General features: G+C 37.6%; 1 long non-coding RNA gene across 1 annotated transcript; it reads right to left on the minus strand.

Moving 5' to 3' along the window:
* Nucleotides 1–3,393: 3,393 nt before the first annotated feature.
* On the minus strand, nt 3,394–6,229 carry LOC117317779. The gene is made up of 4 exons (XR_004530245.1): nt 5,833–6,229; nt 5,029–5,200; nt 4,538–4,669; nt 3,394–3,816 (listed from the first exon to the last, which is right to left on the minus strand). It is a non-coding gene; the product is annotated as an uncharacterized LOC117317779 (long non-coding RNA).
* Between the last annotated feature and the right edge of the window lie 5,048 nt (nt 6,230–11,277).

The following is an 11,277-nucleotide window of genomic DNA, read 5'->3' on the forward strand; positions in this document are numbered from 1 at the left end:
GTGGTGTACGTCGGATTTTCAGATGCGAGTTCAGTATGGCGTGAATCGGTCCGTTGTTTGAATTAGCGTAATCATGATCTTGATGTATATCAAGCTTCCTTTTGTTTCTAGCTCTTTTTGAGTCGATGTTTTTACTCGTTTTCCTTTATTTTCTTTGCCTTTTCTTTTATACGTTACAGTTTGCCATGCATTAGTTCGTTCTGTCTTTTCAGTGATTACTACCATAGAATTTGCTTAAAGACTTTGTAGATGTGTTTGTTTATGTGCTGTGTTGAAAAGTTGAAAATGGCCATTTTGTAAGAGGAGATTAAAAGTTTGAATGCTTCTATTTGTCTCTGGTGAAAATGTTGACAGCGAGTATCTTATTTCCCCATCTGTCGTATCATCTTTTAAAGCGACTATTCGGGGAAACAAACTTAGTCTAGATGCATTATCTGGTCTTCCAAAAGTTCTATCACAGCAATGCGATGGTCAAGTTCTGCTTGCATTGTCCAGTTTTGACCACTTAAATTCGGGAAAAGCCCTGTCCTAATATAACACATATCTATTTTTATAAGTCACGTGGTATTTCGAAAACGAGGCAGTGAGAAAACGTCAACAGAAACACGTGAATTTTTAGAGATGTCCGATTCATCAAGCAGTCAAAGCAGTAACACGGTACGTAAACACTTAATTAACATGTCATATATGATGCATGTGTGGGACTTATGCCTAAAGATTGTTTTCATATGACTTAATACATGCAATAATAACAATAAAAACTGAAATCGGTGTGAATCGGCATCCGATGCAGAGATGGGGCCCAATGTGGGGTAATCTAATGTATGTCATCGTCACCGGTAATATCGTGATCAATTCATTTACACTAAATCAATAGTTGTGTAGGCATATATATATTAGAAAACAATCAAGACATAGTGTTATTGATTTAACAGGATATGAGTAGATGAGGTGAATGCTTACAGTAATTTAAACAATCAAATATCATGCATGTAGACCTACGTGTATTTCTCGACAGAAGTGAAGCTTCGGGAAACGTTTCAATTACCAATATGTTATACATGTATACATGCACATGCACATAACGGCTATTGACAAAGCCTCTTAGCTCCAAGATTCTTACTTCCATGACGATATGTGTTTTGTTTTCTCATCAGTTTGAAGAACTTCATGTAATGAATTGCCAATTCAACCTCGAGCTCCCTGTTTAGGACGGAGTTTCCAATTTTGGACAGCTCAATTTACTATTATCAATTAGTAAAGCTAAACTATTTGTATATTTAAAGATCTATTGATTCTTTATAAAAGAAATACTCAAAATATGCCATTTTATATTGTTATTTTATTAGTCTCTATATGTTGAATAAATTTCAATTATGTTTAATTTTGAATAATGAGTTCCCCCATGGAAAGTTGTAATAGTTTGCATAGTACTGCTGTATGTATAACATTATTTAAATTTTGCACTTGAAGAATTCTTTTGATACCAAAGTCTTACCCCCATCATTACCATTTAAAGGAATGCTGCTGTCATTGATCACCAAACATAATCAATATACCAAATAGAGCATACGTATATAGCTATAGACTAATCATATTTTCATACCAGGCTTATGTGATCTTGTTAACTGAAGTGTATTAGAATACCTACTTTTGGTTGCTGAACATGCACATTTCTTTAGTTTTCTATTGTTACACATATATAAATGAATTAGTATGTACATGTATACAAATATACATGTATATACAAATGTATTTATATTTTGTCTTCGATATGCATAGCAATATAAAATTCATCAGTAAACTTTTCTGTTGCATTGCATTGTAAACTTTTTCCTTCAGTTTTGCTCTTACAATAATTTCTTGCTTTCTCATCAGATAGATTATGAATATGCACAAGTCCATACATCCCCAAGGAGGGTGAGGGGATTAAGGAGGAGGGGAGGAACCTGTGGACGGCTAAGGGGTCGAGGAAGGGGTCTCGGGGCAGACAGCAGTCCAAGGATGGAGAGGGCGAGGAAGGGGAAGAGGTAGAGGAAGGGGGCCAAGGGGTGCACGTGGTACAGTTGCTATGCTGCAGCAGGAGGATCGGGCCAGGGTACTGACATTGCAACAGCAAAGGAGAAGGGATCTACATGAACCTTGCGCTCCTATCATACAAAGCTAATAATCATATTTTTGTAATATTAGTAGTGTGACTTTCTGTATGCTACTGTTTTATGAATGTTATCCACAATTTACTTCATCATTCAAATTATTTTGACTAGTTGATAATCAATTACAAAGTACTGTATTATTTCTTTTCATATCTTTTTTATTTTGATATTTCTTTGGCATGTACACAGACAAAAAGAACAGTAGACATTTTACCAAAGCATTCAGGAGACAATTTATACTATTACTCACTGAAAGTGTTAAATTTTACCAAAAATGCACAGACCCTCTCACACATCAAACATACTTCCCATATGTGTATGAACACCTAATTTTTAACCAACCAAGTGAATGGTATGGTTATAAGACCTGTTTCTCTAGGTAGGTATTTACATTACACATGGGGGTATTTCATTTTAGTTCACAGAATATTGAAAAAATATGCAACTAGACACTTGATTAACACATTTATCAGAATGAACCATCTATGAACACAATGTTATTATAAGTTAATAATAACTACACACAATGTTAGTACACACGTGCACCTCAAACACATTCTCACAAGTGAGCACTTCGTATAAACACTGATAATTGAACACTTCATACAAACTGATAGTGAACACTTCCTACACACACTGATAATTGAACACTTCCTACAAACTGATAGTGAACACTTCCTACACACACTGATAATTGAACACTTCCTACAAACTGATAGTGAATAATTCCTACACACACTGATAATTGAACACTTCCTACACACACTGATAAGTGAACACTTCCTACACACACTGATAGTGAACACTTCCTATACACACTGCTAGTGAACACTTCCTACACAAACTGATAAGTGAACACTTCCTGCAAACTGATAATTGAACACTTCCTACACACAATGTTGAAAGAACACCTGCATTTACTGTCAAGTGAACACTCTCAAACACACACTAGTACTGAAATGTAAACACCTGCAATACACCATTAAGTGAACACCTACCTCCTACATGTTCTGAAATTGAACACCACATTTACACCATACTTACTTCCACAAACTATCAAAAAACGCATACATACCTTAAATAAAACCTTAGTAGAAAAATTTGGGATGAAATTTGAGGGAAAATAGATAAGTTAATAAGTGCATTAAAATTTATCAACTCAAAAACCAAAAATAAGGAAAAACAGTTATTTTTACACATGGGTTTTTTCTATAATAATTGTTTTATGTATTAGGATATAATCAGAAGGATGGACCAAAAGCCACTGATAAATTTAGTTCTTCAGCTAGTGTATCGTCAGCCAGGCCTAGTTTTTGACCTTTGCGAAAATGTAGGTGAACCAGAGGATCCAGGACTAGAACCAAATGCTGCTCCTCCAATTCATTTAAACTGTACTGCACATCCAACATATCTCCATTGGAGAATGATATTTGCACCACATGCTTTTCTTTGACAAGTTGTGGGTATTCGAACTGTAGTGAGTTACAACAGAGCACTTTGGAAGCATATGGATTTCCTTTCTTCAACACTATCATTTTGAGTGTCTGTTTCCACAATGTCTCCTTCATCCTCTGCAAGCTCATCATCAACATCAACCTCTTCAATTTCTATGGGATCTTCAGCCATTGGCAAGTGTTCAGGTTGATGTGTCTGAGGTATACTGGATAGTAAAAGATAATGTACAATGTAATTCATTTAAACAAGAGGCCCAATGAACCTGTATCGCTCACTTGGCTATACAGCAACTTCGAAGTTATCTCAGTTATTTCTGAAGATACTATGAAGATTACCGCTTTATCAAAATCACAGTAGGCTAGGTTTATCAATAACAATTAACTTCCAGCATACAATTAGGTTTCAGAGCCTCTGCTAGTGAGAAACCATTTTTTTTTTAAGATTAAGCCTATATTTAACCCAAATTACATAGAATGAATGCCATTCATTTTGAACAAACTTGGTAGCCTTTTACACCAGCATGCTACAGGCCTAATATCAAGTCCCTGTGCCTCTTGGTTATTGAGAAAAAGTTGTTTAAAGTAAAACGTGGACACCGGATGGCCAGACAGAAAGACAGCGGGACAGACGTCGGATGCCGCCCCAGTACTCCTCCACAGCAGCATATTACAGTTATAATTATATGTTTCTTGGTTATTGACAAAAATGTCCTTTTAGTTTACTATTGAGGATGTTAAACCTGTGTGACCTTGAATGACATTGACAGCAAGGTCATCCATTTACAGACTGTGTGCAGGATGACAGGTGACAGAACATAATGTCCTGCGTGGAAATTGGGCGTACCAATACCTCTTTACTATATATACAAGTAAATGTATTATTATAGCAATAAGAACACACCATCAAAAATAACACAACATACTTACTCAATAAATGAGGTGTCATCCTCTTTAGCCTTCTGTTGGTAATGGGAAAGCAAGCTGGCATTAATGTTACTCTAGGAGTCTGATTGTAATGCTTCCACACAAGATAAATCAGACGAGTGTGATGACTGAGCTCTGAAATATTAAAATTATGAAAAATTACACAATTCTTTTAAAAACAAATATATATGCCCGAAATGGTGTATTATCTATTCATGACATGCAGTAGCAGAGCATGTTTATAATTACAGAATATAAATTTAGTATGTTTGACTGCTCACCCTACCATACAATATGGTGCTGGGTCTAACAGTTAAAATATGTTGTAAAAAACAAAATAGTAAAAACATTTATGGAATTACAATGTCATATATGTGTGACCTGCTACAGTTTACTTCAACACGGAATGATGAACACTGAATAAAAAAATTAAGATACATCAATGTATATTTTGAGGGGTTATAAATCCAACATAGTTAGATCCAAGAACTTACTCTATATCTGAGACATCGGAGGTCTATCTATAGCTATAGGTTCTTTATGGGCATGTGCAGGCGTAGATGTTACTGGTGTAGGGGTGCACACATGTGATGGCGGTCCCATAGAAGTTTCAGCTGGTGTCGGGATGTCTTCACCTGCATGAACTTCTTGTGTCAATGAAGTGCACTTGAAAAATATAAAAATAATTATGTACTGCATGCTAAGTTATAATGATAATCTTTTCCCCACAAATCGTAATTTTTACCACATTTCAAAGAATGGAACAAAACAGCACTTGTATTTGAAGCCATACACCAATATTATTTGCAAATCGTTTATATTATGAGTCAACTGTATATCTGAAACATATAGGCCTATATGCCTACATGTAATATGATAGTCGTCAGGAAAGTCCTACTGAACTTTACACATACACCATTTTGTATTTAATAAAGAAAACAGTAAGCTTGATAGGTCTGACATTAATCATCAGTCATACATCAATTTATAATTTTTCATAATTAAAATGATAGTGGCATAAATATAGCCTATAGCTGTGATATGCGAACAATAAAAAAAAACCCGTATAAATTACCCCTTACGGGGCCCCATAAAACGGCGGTGGAATGTGTCTATCTCTTCATTCTACACATCATTTACATTTATGTTGCTTGAAACTAATAACCATTACACTTAAGCAACATACTTTATGCATTGTTTGTCAACAAAATTAAGGACATTTACGAGTTACATTCTGATAACGATATAAAATGTGCGGCAATAGAATAGAACTGACCCTACGCAGGCTACGGGCTTACCACTTATCCAGAAGAATCCGTGCTGCATGCTCGTTTGTAGAGAAACTATTTTCTTCATTGAATGTCTTCCACCTAGTGGGTTGTTTCCCCAGTCGTATAATCGGGTTGACCTGTGACCATTTCTATTTACGTCGCTATGTTGCCGAACTCGTTACAATTCTAGGCCGACATCTCTTGGCTTCGGAAGCCATGTTTCTGCCGCTTATGTTTACGTTCTACTTGCCTAGATTCTTGCGCATGCGCCCAAAGCGGGAAATTTGCATTTTATCTCGTCATTCGACAGTGAGAGGATTCCCCAGAAAATTATTATTTTTTAATTCTAGGGGTTACATATCGCCAAAACTTCAATAAGAATTTTTCATAAGAGTGTATTTTCTTTATGGATTTGCCGTTTTTTCAACTTTGACCTATTTCTTCCCCGAATAGTCGCTTTAACCAAACATGTATTATACGTTTGAAGCAGCTTGTGTTTCAGAATTTGTGGCCCGTCCCTTTCCCTGTACCATACTGTTGAAGTAAGAAACAGGACTGAGAGCTGAGCCATGACCTAATAGCACATCCGTTCCCATCGACCCCATTCTTTGTATACGGTAGTGCAAGTTATAGTTCTGTAATGTCTGGTGTTGGTGGTGTTGCCATCTAATGACAGGCTCAGTCAATGAGAGAAACAATCACCATCACCTGGAACGTTCTGCAGTAAGAACTTTGCATTGTCAATATACACGACAGGAATTACAGAATTCATATCTAATACTGCTAATTAGTAGATACTTGTTTTATTCGAATGAAAAATGCACGAAAAGCACACCCTAACTAAGAAAGACAAGTTAATGAAGCAATGGACGTTAACTTTCTGCTATTTGAATTAGCAAATATATCACAGTGAAGCAGCAGCTTTAAAAACGACATATGTTAATCAATCGACGTTTTTCGGACGAAACGTTGATTTTATTGTATACTTGATAGTAAATTGTTTGTCCAGATGCCAATTATATATTAGTAAGAATTGTACCTGCTGCCCCCATTGCATGATCGTAAGAGGCGACTAAATTTGGGATCTTATCTTTTCTTTTTTGTCTTCTTAACAACTTTCTTCTTCCTAACGTCTCCCTTGACAATGCCTCACTTTTGGCCTTTAGTTGAGCGTTCGCCCCTGTGAGGAAGGCTTTGGGTTCTGTTCCCTGGCCGAGACATACCAGAGTCTTAAAAAATGGTAGTTGCTGCTCCTGCTTAGCGCTCAGCATACACGGAGTGGGACGACTGGTTCGCCCGTTGTCAGTATAATGTGACCGGGTGGGGTGTGCTGCTGGGTGTCTTCGGCAGTATGCTTCAGTGAGATCGCACTATAAATCGGCAAAAAGTTCCGGCCTATCACAAGGAGACTTAACACGAACATACCTCAGCCTCTCATACAGCAGCCTCCCAAAACACACATACGCACTGAACACACGCATGCATGTCGCACGCACGGGAGGCCGTCCTTAAATGACCTTAGCTGTTAATAGGACGTTAAACAAATTAAACCAAACCAAACCAAACCAAACCCAAAACACACATACGCACTCACCACAAACATGCATATCGCACGGACGGGAGGCCGTCCTTGAATTACCTTAGCTGTTAATAGGACGTTAAACAAAATAAACCAAACCAAATATTATATATTATAAATTCATATATTTATATTGCATACCAAATTAAAAATGTGTCCTGTGTTAAATTTATGTTGTTTGAATAAGCAAATTATCACAGGAAAGCAGCCGAGAACGTCACGATCGTCTGCTAACAGGAACGGAAAACGTCGTCTGCTAAATGACGTGTTGTGGGACGAGATGTCAATTTTTAAAAACGTTATTTTTATCAATAAAAAAGACACTTCCGCCAGTTTTGACAGCTGGATAATAGTTCCTTAGTAAGATTTTTTTTTTTTTTTGGTGGGGGTTTTTATTTGTTAAACGTCCTTTTAACAGCTAGGGTAATTTAAGGACGGCCCCCGTGTTTGCGATATGCATGCGTGTGACGAGTGGTTATGTGTGTTTTGGGAGGCTGCGGTATGTTCATGTTAAGTCTCCTTGTGATAGGCCGGAACTTTTGCCGATTTATAGTGCTACCTCACTGAAGCATACTGCCGATGACACCCAGCAGCACACCCTACCTGGTCACATTATACTGACAACGGGCGAACCAGTCGTCCCACTCCTAATATGCTGAGCACTAAGCAGGAGTAGCAACTACCATTTTTAGCCCACCATCATCAGATGGTGGGCTATTCAAATCGCCCTGCTTCCGTGGTCCGTCCCTCCCTCCCTCCCTCCGTCCGTAAACAATTCTTGTTATCACTATTTCTCAAAGGTACTGAAGGGTCCTTCTCATATTGCATTTTGAGACCAATCGGATAACAACATGGCCGACAGGCAGCCATCTTGGATTTTGACAATTGAAGTTTGTTATCGCTATTTCTGCGAAAGTACTCAAGGGATCTTTCTCAAATTTCATATGTAGGTTTCCCTTGGTGCTTAATTATGCATATTGCAATTTGAGACCAATCGGATAACAACATGGCCGACAGGCAGCCATCTTGGATTTTGACAATTGAAGTTTGTTATCGCTATTTCTGCAAAAGTACTCAAGGGATCTTTCTCAAATTTCATATGTGGGTTTCCCTTGGTGCTTAGTTATGCATATTGCAATTTGAGACCAATCGGAAAACAACATGGCCGACAGGCAGCCATCTTGGATTTTGACAATTGAAGTTTGTTATCGCTATTTCTGAGAATGTACTGAATGGATCTTTCTCAAATTTCATACAAAGGTTCCCCTTGGTGCCTAGTTATGCATATTGCGTTTTGAGACCAATCGGATAACAACATGGCCGACAGGCAGCCATCTTGTATTTTGACAATTGAAGTTTGTTATCGTTATTTCTGAGAAAGTTTTTAAGGGATCTTTCTGAAATTTCCTATGTAAGTTTCCCTTGGTGCCTAGTTATGCATATTGCATTTTGAGACCAATCTGAAAATAACATGGCCGACAGGCAGCCATCTTGGATTTTGACAATTGAAGTTTGTTATCACTATTTCTGAGAAAGTACTGAAGGGATCTTTCTCAAATTTGATATGTAAGTTTCCCTTGGTGCCTAGTTATGCATATTGCAATTTGAGACCAATCGGAAAACAACATGGCCGACAGGCAGCCATCTTGGATTTTGACAATTGAAGTTTGTTATCGCTATTTCTGAGAATGTACTGAATGGATCTTTCTCAAATTTCATACGAAGGTTCCCCTTGGTGCCTAGTTATGCATATTGCGTTTTGAGACCAATCGGATAACAACATGGCCGACAGGCAGCCATCTTGGATTTTGACAATTGAAGTTTGTTATCGTTATTTCTGAGAAAGTTTTTAAGGGATCTTTCTGAAATTTCATATGTAAGTTTCCCTTGGTGCCTAGTTATGCAAATTGCATTTTGAGACCAATCTGAAAATAACATGGCCGACAGGCAGCCATCTTGGATTTTGACAATTGAAGTTTGTTATCATTATTTCTGAGAAAGTACTGAATGGATCTTTCTCAAATTTCATAAGTAGGTTCCCCTTGGTCCCTTGTATTGCATTTTTGGACCAGTCTGTCCTGAAAACAACCTGGCAAACAAAAAACAGCCATTATTGTTAAATCTCAAATTTCTTATATAGCTATAGCTAGGATTCCCTTGTTTGAAAAGTACTGGAGGGATGTCTCAATTTGCCCAGATTAGTAAAATGAAGGGAAAAGTAGAGAAACGATCAATCTGACATGGAACATATGAAGATCATTCAATGGTGGGCGCCAAGATCCCTCTGGGATCTCTTGTTAATGACTCTGGTATGTCTCGGCCAGGGAAGGACCCAAAGCCTTCCTCGCAGGGGCGAACGCTCAATTGAAGATCAGAAGTGAGGCATTGTCAAGGGAGACATTAGGAGAAGACAATTATTCAGAAAGAAGAGAAAAGATAAGATCCCAAATTTAGTCGCCTCTTACGATCAAGCAATGGAGGCAGCAGATACAATTCTTACGCCCTACCTGCAGGGCAGTCCTTAGTAAGAAACGTCCCTTATAGGGACCACAGAACCAAATCAAAAATAGAATGTGGGTTTTCCCCGTTTGGGCAGATTTAATAGGAAGGTGAATACATCGGGGCCTACTGATTGGATATTAAGGTGAGAGAAGTTTCCAAATTTTAATATGTGGGTCGGGCAATACATATACAGTGGAACTTCGTTAACTCGAAGTCGACGGGACCACGAAAAAACTTCGAATTATCCGAGTGTTCGAATTAAGCGAGTTATCGTTTTTGGTGAAAAGTTTGGTCAATATTTGGTCAATATTTGTCAACATTATATAATCATTATAACTTCGCTCTGTCGATATACAGTCACGATAAAGTTTCTTTCACTTAGTCACTTCAATAACGATCTGATGTGCAAGTCATGTTTGCAAAAGGTAAACGATAAAACGGAATTCGACAAAATAACAAGTTATTAATGTCAAAACAAATAACCGTTTAAGTTTAACACAGATTGCATACAAAACGTAACAGAACCATTACCTTTTATTGGACATATATAAAATACTGTTTGATCGGCCTACTTACTTTTTATTGATAACCACGCCATTTCCATGTGTATTAGCACCGGAAGTTGGGCTGCGCATGTGCGTATAAAATGTTACTGTAACTGAGTTGGCGTTTTATCCGATTTAATAGACAGCACTGACCGTTACAGTTGTACTCTGAACACCTCGGCAGTAATTACGCTATTGTTTCAGCAGTTTAAAGATATAGGCGCCGGTGACTGTATTATTTCTACACCTGTAAAAACATCAGCCGGGTAGATCTACCAGTGTGTCAGAGATTAGTTCCGCTTGAGCGAACGGGTAGATGAGTTGTTGACTATCGTGTGTACTGATATCGGCGACCGCCTTGTGAAATTACCTGATGTAAGTAAAGCAGCACTTTTTATCACCAAGACTTGTTATAAGATTCAACCGACAATTTCTTTTATGAATTTATGAAACTTATAATCTGCATGTAACGTTAGGTTAGTAGTGCCGATATGTTCAGTATTACAAACGGAATTTAGCTCTTAAAAAAATGTCGGCGTTTGCCACCGATCGACGAAAATTATACTTCGAGTTATTCGAACATTTCAAGTAGGATTTTTATTGTTGGGACCAAATTTTTACTTCGTATTATCCGAGTTGTTCGAGTTATCCGAATTCGAATTTTCCGAGTTTTTTTTACTAAGATAAAGAGAGAATTCGGCCGGGACCGGCGAGGTACTTCGAGTTAAGCGGGGTATTCGAGTTATCCGAGTTCGAGTTAACGAAGTTCCACTGTAGATGTAAAATATATAGAAAAACAGTTATTTTTTTGCTAGCCTGTTTTTGTCAGGGGGAGGTAAGTAAGTG

The sequence above is a fragment of the Pecten maximus genome, chromosome 19 (assembly GCF_902652985.1).
Source record: "Pecten maximus chromosome 19, xPecMax1.1, whole genome shotgun sequence".
NCBI classification, from domain to species: Eukaryota; Metazoa; Mollusca; class Bivalvia; order Pectinida; family Pectinidae; genus Pecten; species Pecten maximus.